Source organism: Coregonus lavaretus (assembly GCF_964263955.1).
Source record: "Coregonus lavaretus genome assembly, chromosome: 10".
In the NCBI taxonomy this organism is placed as follows: Eukaryota; Metazoa; Chordata; class Actinopteri; order Salmoniformes; family Salmonidae; genus Coregonus; species Coregonus lavaretus.
In genome coordinates, this window is record NC_139997.1 from 12659045 (window position 1) to 12672589 (window position 13545).

The window sequence follows — 13545 nt, forward strand, 5'->3', positions numbered from 1 at the left end:
TTTGTTGGGGTCGTAGTAGGCAAGGATTGGTCCTGGTTCTCTCGTGATCAAGTCTTTCACTTTCTGGAAAGCGATGTCGTGTTGGTTGTCCCAGAGGAACTCACTGGACTGCTTTAGCAGCTGACGCAGGGGTGCATTAGCATTGGAGAGGCTGGGTGCGAACTTGGCTAAGTAGTTGACCATGCCAAGCACTGTTTCCAGCTCTGCGCGGTTCTTTGGTGGCTCCATTTCCTTTATAGCTGAGATCTTCTGCGGATCTGGCTTGATTCCATTCGCTGTGAGAAGATGTCCGAAGTAGCTGACCTCTGTAGCGCCGACTGTGCTCTTCTCGGGGTTGAGCCGGACTCCTCTCTCGCGGGACCTTTGCAGCATCGCGTTGAGGTTTCTGTCGTGTTCCTCTTTGGTTCGACCATAGACAAGGATGTCGTCCACAATTGCCACGACTCCGTCGAGGCCTTCGTACACCTCGTCGATCTTTCGCTGAAACACGTCTTGGGCTGAGATAATCCCAAAAGGCAGGCGACGGAACCTGTAGCGTCCAAATGGTGTGTTGAACGTTGTGAGCTTAGATGACTCTTCTGTGAGCTTGATAGCCCAGTAGCCTGATCTGGCGTCCATGACACTGAAGTAGCGTGCGCCCGCTAGCTTGTGTGTGATGCCATCTAGCGTCGGTAAGGGGTAATGGGGGCGTTTGATAGCCTTGTTCAAGTCTCTTGGGTCGAGACATACTCTGAGCTTGCCTGTGCGTGGTTTCTCCACCACCACTAACGCGTTGACCCAATCCGTCGGTTCTGTAACCTTGGTGACGATGTCAGATTGCTCCATGCTCTCCAACTCTTTCTTCAGACGGGCGCGGAGAGCAAGTGGAATCTTTCTCGGTGGGTAGACCACAGGGGTTGCGTCTGGGTCAAGGTGAATGGTACATTCTCCTGGGAATAGTCCTATTCCTGTAAAAACATCAGCAAACTCCTCCATGACATTCTCTATCTCTACTGGTGCTGTCACTGATAAAACTAGCTTGATAAGGTCCATGTCTAAACATGCTTTAAGACCTAGCACTGCAGGTGCTCGAGTGTCAACAACGTAAAAGTCCAACATCATGTCCCTTTCCTTGTATTTGCATTTGAGAGTGCATGTGCCTTTTACTGGGAGCTGTTCACCACCATAACCAGTCAGTCTGCGCGTGGTGGGCTGTAGCTCACACTCAGATGTCAAGCTTCTGTACTTACTCAGAGGAATAATGTTTACTTGTGCACCAGTGTCTAGTTTGAATTTTAGCTCTGTGCCTTGTCTTCCTATCTCAATGTCTGCAAAGGCTTGCTCTGTCTCTGATATCTGACTTTTCTGTGTCACTGAATCAATAAACAGTTCATCAGCATTTGACTCTTTGATTGACATTTCATCTTCACTCACTGTATGTACTGTTTTTCCACGGTAAACTCTTCACACTTTTGCAAAGTGATTCCATTTTCCACATTTAGTACACTGTTTGCCTTTAGCTGGGCAATTCCCCTGTTCGCCATGCACTTTGTATCCACAATATCCACATGTTTTGGGGCGTTTGGAGTCTGTGTCGCTCTGTTTTGGAGTTCTGTCTGTCTCCGTTCTGAAACATGCTCTCTGGGCACTGGAGGTGTGCTTTGATGTCTGCCTGACTGCGTGCACTGCTTGTTCACGTGATGCGCTCGTGCTGCCGCCTGAAATGGTTTTCATCTGAACCTGTGCTAGCTCGTGAGATCTGGCTATGTCGATAGCTTTGTCCAGCGTTAACTCTGATCCAACATTCAAAAGTTTCTCTCTCACTCGCGGTGAGTGTATTCCAAATACAATACGGTCCCTGACCATCTCATCCTTGTTTGCATAATCACAGTCTTTCACAAGCAGACGCAGCTCAGTGACAAACTGTTCAAACGATTCGCTAGCGCCTTGTACTTTCTCATGGAATTTGTACCTAGCGAAAATTGTATTGGTCTTTGGCACAACATATGCTTCAAAACGATCGTAGTATGTTTTCAGTACCTTTGATTCAGCCTCGGTAAGTGTCCATGTGTTGTAAACGTCTCTCCCTTTTTCACCGATCCAGAGGAGCAGGTAGCTGCACTTTTCCTCTTCTCCTCTTTCCTTCAGAGGACCCGTGAACATCAGCTCCACATGCTGTTTGAATTTAGGCCATGCATCGGGTAGATTTGTAGACCCCCAATCCATTCGAGGTGAAGGTACTCCAGCAAAATCCATCTTTTTGTCATTTTACTCTGACACCATGTCTTGTTTTGTATGCTTTGTACAAAATAATAAAATGCAGGACGACAGGATATTTATAAACGTAGCTCTTTATTAACTAGCTATAACTTGCATGTCCATGTGTCTCTGGCCATGATCATCTTTAGAATGACCTCACCACCTGGGTGGTCTTAACCAATCATAGCACAGTATGATATGACAGTATAATGCATCCAATAACAATTCAGTATGCTGAGACATGAATATTACAAAATTCACTGCTTTCTGCATCATAATCATCCCTCGACAACAACCACTATCCCAATTCCCGTCTCGTATATTTGGTCCTAAGTCAATAGTCTCCTTAGTTGAGGAAGCTCAACTCTGTTCTCTTATATCGTGGCGGGGTTGATTTTGAATAACTGTTTGCGTGATTTGCTAGCAACAACATTGAGTCAGCTGGGCCAAAGTGTAGTTTACTACAGCAGAGCAGAGCAGGCACATGGTTTTCCTCCCAGAGTACAGGCTGCTGACTGGGGGTACATGGACATGATTGTTTTTACAGTAATAACACAGTAAAGTAGACTATTATAAAGTCACTCTAGCGTGTTAAAATAACTTTCCTCCGATGAAAATGAGAGGTTTGAGTTGACATTCTAGAACACAGCCTCTGCTGTTCCCCCCAAAACAAACAGTTGAAGTGACTCCAAGGAGAGATTTTAACATCTGTATGAGTGTGATGATGTTTACCTGGCTGGCTTCCTCACACACAGACTGGCAGACAGACAGACAGGCAAGAAGGCAGACAGTCATGACAGATATGCAGGCAAAAAGACAGACCAGCAAGAGGGCAGACAGACAGGCGGAAACTTTATTCTGAATAGCTCAGGGGGCGGGGGTTAACTTACAGTAAGCCACAATTTACAGTAAGACTCAACTGTTATGGGAAACATTGTTTTGTTTGGTTATTGTGCACTAATGTGGTATAGTGATGGCAGACTGGACTGTAGTTGTTTGAAGGACAGTGTAGTTTACTCAAGAGTCTACTATAGTTTACTCTCTAGGGTAGTGTAGTTTGCTCTCTCCTCTTTCTTCCAAAGGAATGCAATGTGGCCCGATTGCCTAGCTTTACTAAAGACATTAACCACTGAGAGAGAATGGAGGCTCCAGAAAATGATCCAACCAGTGTCTATCTATCTGGTATAATTCACAATGCACACACAGGCTATCCTCATGATTGTATTCCAAGTTATCCAGGTCCTGCTTTCTCTCTGTATTTCTTTATTCCCCTATCTTCTCTTTCCTATATCTCTCTCTTCTCCCGCCATCCCCTCTCCGTCTCCATCCCTCCCTCCCTCCCTCCCTCCCTCTCTGTGTGTTATGTGAGGGAGTGTTGGCAGACTGTGTGTTGTGTCCAGGCCTGTTCTAGCAGAGTAATTCTGCTGTAATGTGTTGTAGTTTCACTGGCACAGCCCAGATAGACCACATGATGCTGCAGGCTCGCAATGACGACATCACTCCTTTTTAGGATGTTTTTCATAGTTTCTTTAGTGCACAATCAATGCTTCGAAAAAAAAACACCTCCTTGAAAGGCTTCAGGCCAAATAATTGGGTTCTACTGGAGACTGAGGTTTGAATTAGTTTGTGTACTTTCCCCCTCTTGAAATTGTACTGGCCCTGTCAGATGTCTTTGAAATTTACCTTAATTGGGACCCTAGAAGGCATCACTGGTTAACGATAGTGAAATGATATGCTGAAATATATCACCCTGTAATGCAGAACCAACCAGAGTGTGAGTTCCATGTGTTTCCCAAAGGACAGACCATGGGTTCAGTAACCATGCCTCCTCCCCTCCTCCCCAAGGTATAGAGGAGCCAGCCAGTCACTCTGTCCTCTGGGGCAGCAGCAGTGCTTAGCTATGCTGCCTGGGGCTGCAGACTGCAGGATGGCCACTGGAATAGACATCACACAGGCTGCATCTCTATAATAGAAAGTCATTTTCTTTCCTCTCCATCATCTTTATAGTCTGAAGGGGCTTGTCTCTTTCAAGCCCCTGAAAACACATTGTAGGTGACAGCAATACCAATATGATTACCATACCTGTCATGGAGAATGGACTCTGTTTCCCAAACATCTGTTACTGTGTTCATTTTGCATGTCCTGATATGCTTATAGAAGTGAGTCTTTGTGGTCTATTCAAGGAACTGGTGTAGAGAAATTGACCTGAAACAGCCTCTTATTCTCATCCATCTGTTGACTACAGGGGCAGGGCATTTCAGGACAGATTACATATACATAAGTGTGACTGACCAGGTATCCAATCTATTACACTACACCTCCTTTGACCACCTCCTCTCCGGAACGACCCCAGCAGCTGATAGGCATCACCTGACAGAAGTCGTGTCACGGCACCAATGTGACCGACTGGTGACTGACCAGCGACTGACTGGTTTTGAACCTGGGTTGTCTGTTCACCACAAGACTGTGTTAGCTTGCCGAGCTAAAGCTCCTGACAATCATATGCTCTAGTCCAAAGTCTGTGTTCAGTAGATTCCTAACCTTCCCTTGTCCTCTCGTCTGTACTCAGTCTGTTAGCCCTCTGTGCTAAAGCGTCTGACAATCAGCTGCATTAGTTCAGCTCTGTTCAGTAGATGACTAATTCCCCCCTCTCCCCTCCTCTCCTGTCCCCAGTCTGAAGCCTGCTCCAGGTGACGGTGTGAGAAAGACCGTCTGAATGGGGAGCTGGACCGGCTGACCGGCCTGCTGCCCTTCTCCCCAGAGGTCAGGGGTCGGCTGGATAAATTGTCCGTCCTGCGGCTCAGTGTGGGATACGTCAAGGTCAAGAGCTTCTTCATGGTGAGTGGAATATGGAGGTGCACACACACAGACGCATGCACGCACCATACATACAGGCACGCACGCACACACACTACGTTTATCGTTAAACTCACTGTTGGAAAGTAATGCACAGGCTATTAACATGCTCTACAGCAGGGATCATCAACTAGATTCAGCCGCGGGCCGATTTTTTTCTCCAGCGGATGGTCAGGGGGCCGGAACATAACTAAAAATAATTTGTAGACTGCAAATTGACAGAAAGAAGCCCAACCAGAAATAATATTAGACTAAAACATAATTTCAAACCTTGCTTACATTTATATACAGTAACTGCCTGAATGTTGCTGGACCCCAGGAAGAGTAGCTGCTGCCAAGGCAGTGGCTAATGGGGATCCTTAATAAATACAAATAAGACATTAACAAAAGGCATCAGTGATACGTATTTTCCTGCAACTTTCTGAAACGGCACAGGAATGCCCGTCTGTGTGTGTTGTGTGGCGCACGCATGTCTAGTCTACACTTTGTGTAGCCGTTAGCGATAATGCTAATGATAACTAAATATTAACTACAACATAGTCTATGCCTACCTGGCATAATTATATCATGATTATTTGCATCAATCCAGTGGCCATTTGTTTAGCAAACTCTGCAATCACATGAGTGCTACAGAAACACAGCTAACCAAACAACAGTCTCTGGTGGCACTTGCATTAAAGGGTCATTTCAAAATTTCTTAGATTTTTAACAGACTTCAAAAGTGGTCTCCTGATGTGGTTTAAGCGTTGTTGTGGACTTACATTTTCCAATTTTGTTGTTTTTCTATTTGGAAATTTGGAAAACTGAAACCTGGAAAAACAAAACGGAGAAAATTGGAAAAAACTAAAGGGAATCACAGATTTTATAGGGCCCTACTCCAGTCTACAGGTGGTGGAGACCAGGGAAACTGAGGTAGTGTAGCAGACTCCAGTCTACAGGTGGTGGAGACCAGGGAAACTGAGGTAGTGTAGCAGACTCCAGTCTACAGGTGTTGGAGACCAGGGAAACTGAGGTAGTGTAGCAGACTCCAGTCTACAGGTGGTGGAGACCAGGGAAACTGAGGTAGTGTAGCAGACTCCAGTCTACAGGTGGTGGAGACCAGGGAAACTGAGGTAGTGTAGCAGACTCCAGTCTACAGGTGGTGGAGACCAGGGAAACTGAGGTAGTGTAGCAGACTCCAGTCTACAGGTGGTGGAGACCAGGGAAACTGAGGTAGTGTAGCAGACTCCAGTCTACAGTTGGTGGAGACCAGGGAAACTGAGGTAGTGTAGCAGACTCCAGTCTACAGGTGGTAGAGACCAGGGAAACTGAGGTAGTGTAGCAGACTCCAGTCTACAGGTGGTGGAGACAAGGGAAACTGAAGTAGTGTAGCAGACTCCAGTCTACAGGTGGTGGAGACCAGGGAAACTGAGGTAGTGTAGCAGACTCCAGTCTACAGGTGGTGGAGACCAGGGAAACTGAGGTAGTGTAGCAGACTCCAGTCTACAGGTGGTGGAGACCAGGGAAACTGAGGTAGTGTAGCAGACTCCAGTCTACAGTTGGTGGAGACCAGGGAAACTGAGGTAGTGTAGCAGACTCCAGTCTACAGGTGGTGGAGACCAGGGAAACTGAGGTAGTGTAGCAGACTCCAGTCTACAGGTGGTGGAGACCAGGGAAACTGAGGTAGTGTAGCAGACTCCAGTCTACAGGTGGTGGAGACCAGGGAAACTGAGGTAGTGTAGCAGACTCCAGTCTACAGGTGGTGGAGTCCAGGGAAACTGAGGTAGTGTAGCAGACTCCAGTCTACAGGTGGTGGAGACCAGGGAAACTGAGGTAGTGTAGCAGACTCCAGTCTACAGGTGGTGGAGACCAGGGAAACTGAGGTAGTGTAGCAGACTCCAGTCTACAGGTGGTGGAGACCAGGGAAACTGAGGTAGTGTAGCAGACTCCAGTCTACAGGTGGTGGAGACCAGGGAAACTGGGGTAGAATGTAAAGCTGTGGGCTTGATCTGAGGAATTGATGTCCATTCTATGAGTTGTATTTCTATGCTGCGGGATGTGGGCCTGTTGCGTGCGTGCAATAGTGATATCTGGGCCAGTCTATAGTTAGTTAGGTGATCAAAGCTATTAGTTATCAGAATGGCTTGAGGGACTCTGGAACACGCACACTGTGACATGCTGTTGGGATGTCTGACAGGACAAGCTATTGTCTATCGCCTCATTCTGTTATTGTCTTATGACTGAATCCTGTCTCTGTATCTCAAACCTTTTTCACACAAATCTCTCTTGACATCAATGCATGGTTTGTCCATAAGTCTGAGTTACAGTACATACAGTCAGGTCCATAATTATTGGCACCCTTGATAAAATGAGCAAAATAATACAAATACTGAGCTATATTGTATGGTCAGAAAGAAATGGGGAAATGTATATTATTTTATACTAATTAGTGTTGAGCGATTAGTGCTTTTTGAGGTCAGTTCGGTTTCGGTTCGATTCTGAATAAATAATCATGGTTTTCTATTACGGTTTTGATTATTTGGGTTGAATGCTGTAGCAACACAGAATAAAACAATTAATAAAAGTCCCATGATGGTAGTGACTACCTATTACTGCTTATTACTTAACCATAATTTATTCACATTACTTTACTTTTATAAAATATATTAGTTTTTGTGTATATTACATTTGCTTTATTTGATTACTTTATTATTTCATTCCAAGTCATCATCTCATCTCTATAGAGCTGCTGCCTATGCTGTCTGACTAAATCACTATTTTGTAGTTCTTCAAAGTAAATAAGGCATACTTTTCTGACTGCTGAATACCAACTATCAATCACTTAGATCCACCCTTGTACTTGATTGATGAATTAAGGTCACTAATTAGTAACGAACTCCCCTCACCTGGTTGTCTAGATTTTAATTGAAAGGAACAGTGTATAGCCGGTGCTAAAAACAAAGCAGATCTCATGCTTTTCATGCAATTCTTTTCAAATCATCATTAGTCGCATCATGCAGGCTTAGAATGTATAAAAATCAAAACATATAGCCCAACATTTGTATCACAACTAAAGTTACATAAATAACTCTAAATTAAGCATATAGGACTACCTGTTTCTTTGTTAACCGCTCAACACAGAATAGCCACGTGCGCACTCCCTCTGAAATCGTTTGGAGAAAATATCCTTTCTATTTTATTCAGTTATGTTCAATTGTATTCTTCATACTATAAAAGGATATAAAATAATGCCACGGAATTCTAAGCAAATCCTATCTGCTAAATGAGCTAGTGTAGCCCACAGCCATATGGCATAGCCAGATCAGGGCCTAACATAAGGACAACTCAGAGTATGCTATTCTGTTCTTCTGAAATAGACTACATTTTCTTAATGTTTCTTTAGACCTGTCTAAAATAAATAATGGATTTATTGTGATCCTGTAGGCTATATTACATAGATTTATTATACTTTTTAAAATGTAGGTGTTCCAAAGGTCTGCATCAGTGGCTTATAGGCTATGTATGGAAGCCAGGAGATGCTAAATGTGTTTATGTTAATTAACGGTCAATTACTGTCAGACCGGCAGTTATTTGCTTGACAATCACCGGCTGACAAAATTTCATGACCGCCACAGCCCTAATCACGTGTCAAACTCATTCCACGGAGGGCCGAGTGTCTGCATGTTTTCGCTCTTGACTTGAACTTGATTGATGAATTAAGGTCACTGATTAGTAAGGAACTCCCCTCACCTGGTTGTCTAAGTCTTAATTGAAAGGAAAAACCAAAAACCAGCAGACACTAGGCCCTCCATGGAATGAGTTTGACACCCCTGACATAGATCATGTATTTTTTTAGGTAGAGATATGGTGTGAAGCAACAGCTGCTGTCTATATCCCCTCACAATCGCTCATTCTTCTGTCTCTTTGGTAGCAGGCGTAAAAGAAACACAGACCGGACAAGTAGATGTGCAATGGATTATGGTCATTGTAGTTAATTACCACGTTTTATACACTATGTAGAATATTGGTCTGTTGGAAACTACAACTCCCTACTATATCGCACAGTTCAGGCTGGATCTGATTTATCTATAGAGAAACTGTGCATCGAGCTCACAGAAAGAAAAGGTACTAAATTAATTAAAATAATTGAACCGACATCGGTCAATTAGTTGATTCAAAAAAAGAAAAATAACAGAAATGTTGGTTAATCGCTCAGCACTAATACAGTTGCTCAGAGAAAGAGATTTTGTTTAAGAAGTAATATAATTTTTATATCTGAAGTTAGGATTCAGTCCTTCATGTTGAGTGTTTTTTCCTCTGAGTTTAGGTGCAACTCTTAAGGATCTGTATGGTGAATGGTTGTGTTGTGTTTCCATGTCTTTGTCCTGTTGTCTGTCTGAGGTGGCTGAAGCCTGGCTGTTTATTGTCTGTTTGACTCAAAGGAGAACAGAGAGATTGAAAAGAGAGTTGACCCTGAATCCCTCTGACCCAGATCTGTTCCAGCGTGTCGGTTGATGTCTGTGTGTGTGTGTGTGTCTGGGCCTCTTTATCGGCCCCGTGTGTGTGTGTGTCTGGGCCTCTTTATCGGCCCCGTGTGTGTGTGTGTCTGGGCCTCTTTATCGGCCCCGTGTGTGTGTGTGTCTGGGCCTCTTTATCGGCCCCGTGTGTGTGTGTGTCTGGGCCTCTTTATCGGCCCCATGTGTGTGTGTGTCTGGGCCTCTTTATCGGCCCCGTGTGTGTGTGTGTCTGGGCCTCTTTATCGGCCCCGTGTGTGTGTGTGTCTGGGCCTCTTTATCGGCCCCGTGTGTGTGTGTGTGTGTCTGGGCCTCTTTATCGGCCCCGTGTGTGTGTGTGTCTGGGCCTCTTTATCGGCCCCGTGTGTGTGTGTGTCTGGGCCTCTTTATCGGCCCCGTGTGTGTGTGTGTCTGGGCCTCTTTATCGGCCCCGTGTGTGTGTTGTTCTGTAGTAATTGTCCGTGAGGAGCATGTCTACAGTGCCATCCCAGTCTGTGGTTTCAAGTTGTATTAGTCGTATGTACAGGATACACATGGTATACACCGTCCAACTAAATGCTTACTTGCAGGTTCCTTCTGGACAATGCAACAACAATAAGAAAAAATAAGAATACGAACATATATGTTTTTAACAATACAAAACATACACATATAAAGACAACATACATGCACACAAACATCCACAACATCACCCCTGCCCAGACCCACCTGCTCACACCCCCATCTCCAGCGCCCGCATCACTCTCCTCCACATGGCCTCAAACTGCACCATTTTGTTTCTCTACGTCGCCCACGCACTTTCAACATTTAGATAATAAAGCATTTGACCTTTCCATTGTGTTAACGATGGAGGATTGGTTGATTATACGTTTTTTCAAGATGATTGACGAGAAAAGTATCGTCCAACCCATCGGGTATCTCACTGCACCCTCATATGCCATGTCTTGAAATATGCAGACAGAAGGATTAAAAGTAAATTTGCATTGTAATACTTCTGACAGACAACTTTCTAACTCCGCCCGTAACTTTAGGACTTTACAGCATTCCCAGAAGGCATGGATTATTGAGTCATTGTTAGTTTTACACTTAAGACATGACTCTGCCGTTGTGCTGTAGAATTTGTGAATTTTGTCTCTTGTGTACTAAATTCTATACATTAGTTTATACTAGATTAAGCGTAAATTTTCATTAACTGTATTTCGTTGTGCCAATATCAGTTATTTTTAAGTCTTGGTTCCAATAGCTTATATTTTTTTCTAAGAGATTGTCAGTTGGATAGGCTCTCTGCAAGGTTTTGTATATCTCACCTATCATATGAATATCATTTTCTGACTCAAATAGGATTCCCTCAAGATTGCTCTAATGTCCAAAAGGTTTCAAATTGACATTTCTTGATATGAAACTTTGAAAACATCTACATTGGTCAGTCCAAAATTGCTTTTGAATTCTGTCATGGAAATACATTTATTTCCTATTACCAAGTCATTCACGGTTTCTATGCCTTTAGTTTTCCATGTGGACCAATTTATCGGTGAATTCTGAAAAGCAGCATACCACCTGCATCCCACTGCTGGCTTGTCCCTGAAGCTAAGCAGGATTGGTCCTGGTCGGTCCCTGGATGGGACACCAGATGCTGCTGGAAGTGGTGTTGGAGACCCAGTAGGAGGCACTCTTTCCTCTGGTCAAAAATAATAATATCCCAGGTCAGTGATTGGGGACATTGCCCTGTGTAGGGTGCCGTCTTTCGTATGGGATGCTAAAAGGGTGTCCTGACTCTGTGGCCACTGAAGATCCCATGGCACTTATTGTAAGAGTAGGGGTGTTAACCCCGGTGTCCTGGCTAAATTCCCAACCTGTCCCTCAACCATCATGGCCACCTAATCATCCCCAGCTTCCAATTGGCTCATTCATCCCCTCCCCTCTCCCCTCTAACTATTCCCCAGGACATTGCTGTAAATGAGAACGTGTTCTCAGTCAACTTATCTGGTAAAACAAAAAGGAAGGCACATTTTATAGACCAATATTTACATGTCTATTAGGGAAGGGGGGATTGGGGGACAAGTGTTTGAATTGTGCAGTATTTAGCAATAATAATAAGAGTCTGGTAGCAGCAGTTGTGGTGTGTGTGTGGATGAGTGTGTGGATAAGTGTATACTATATCTGTGTGGGTGTGTTCGTAAGTGCATGTGTGCTAAGTTGCGGAGAGTCAGAGTTGGTGGTCAGTCCAGTTCAAGTGTTCAGCAGTCCGATGGCTTGTAGATAGAAACTGTCTCTGAGCCTGTTGGTATCAGACCTCATGCTCCGATACCATCTGCCCGACGGTAAGGGAGTGAACAGCTCGTGGATGGGGTGTGTGGGGTCCTTGATGATGCTTCAGGCTTTCCCCGGGCAACGTTTCAAGTAGATGTCCTGGATGGGTGGGAGTATGGTCCCAGTGATGTACTGGGCCATCTTCACCACCCGCTGGAGGGCCTTGTTGTCGTGGACGGAGCAATTCCCATACCAGGCCGTGATGGAACCGGTCAGGACGCACTCGATGGTGCAGCGTTAGTATTTGGAGAGGACCCGGGTTGGCATGCTGAATTTCTTCAGCCGCCTTAGGAAGTAGAGACGCTGTTGCGCCCTCTTACCAAGAGTGGTGGTGTTGTTGGCCCATGTCGTCCTCGGTGATGTGGACGTCGAGGAACTTCAAAGTGCTGACTCTTTCTACTACAGTCCCGTTGATGTGGATCTGGACATGTTCCCTCCTCTGCTCCCTAAAGTCAATAATCAACTCCTTTGTTTTGCTGATGTTGAGGGAGAGATTGTTGTCCTGGCACCACAATGCCAGTTCACTTACCTCCTCCCTATAGGCTGACTCCTCGTTGTTGGTTATCAGGCCTACAACCGTGTTGTCGTCAGCAAACTTGATGATGGGGAGTCTGTGTCGAGAACTCCACCTACCTACAACTACCCATAGATATAGAACTGTTCTATTATCTCTGTCAGTACCCACCTCTCTGAACTACTGACTTCAGATCTGCTCTCCCTAAAGGTCCAATATGTCAGTTCAACAGCCTGACCTTGGCACATTTTATGTGGTAAGCTGAAGGATGAGGCTCTCTCTCTTTCTCTCTCTCTTTTATAGGGGTCTTTTCAGCTCTTTAAAGACTCTTGTTTACAGGCAGGTTGTCTGTGTGTGTATGATGTCACCCCCTCAGCAGACGTCCCTGTGGAGAGAGTGTTGAGAGCTGAATACGGCCCAGACACACACATTTATTTGATAAGGCCGGGTAACAAACAGACAGGCCTTCATGTATACTTAGTGGACTCAAGTGGTGTAAAGTACTTAAGTAAATTTACTTTAAAGTACTACTTAAGTAGTTTTTTGGGGTATCTGTACTTTAGTTTACCATTTATATTTTTGCCAACTTTTACTTTTACTTCACTACATTCCTAAAGAAAATATTGTACTTTTTACTCCATACATTTTCCCTGACACCCAAAAGTACTCGTTACATTTTGACCGGAAAATGGTCCAATTCACACACTTATCAAGAGAACATCCCTGGTCATCCCTACAGCCTCTGATCTGGCGGACTCATTAAACACAAATGCTTAGTTTGTAAATTGCACCTGGCTATCCGTCAATAACAAAACATGCTTAATATAAGGAATTTGAAATGGTTTATACTTGTACTTTTGATACTTAAGTACATTTTAGCAATTCCATTGACTTTTGATACTTAAGTATATTTAAAACCAAATACTTTTAGACTTTTACTCAAGTAGTATTTTACTGGGTGACTTTTACTTTTACTTGAGTCATGTTCTATTAAGGTATCTTTACTTTTACTGAAGTATGACAATTTAGTACTTTTTCCACCACTGGTGGACTCAAGGTTTGTTATTAAAGGCATGGTCTTAGTCAATGTTTAGATCAGAAAAACTGCAGATATAAATATACAGTATAGAGCTG

At 44.3% G+C, this 13545-nt stretch overlaps 1 protein-coding gene across 1 annotated transcript in view; it reads left to right on the top strand.

Moving 5' to 3' along the window:
- Positions 1-4970: 4970 nt before the first annotated feature.
- Positions 4971-13545, top strand: part of LOC311135827 (aryl hydrocarbon receptor-like) — a gene marked incomplete at its 3' end in the record, with an annotated part of 35683 nt that continues 27108 nt past the window's right edge. The window contains exon 1 of the mRNA XM_084169862.1: positions 4971-5076. The remainder of the gene's footprint in view (positions 5077-13545) is intronic.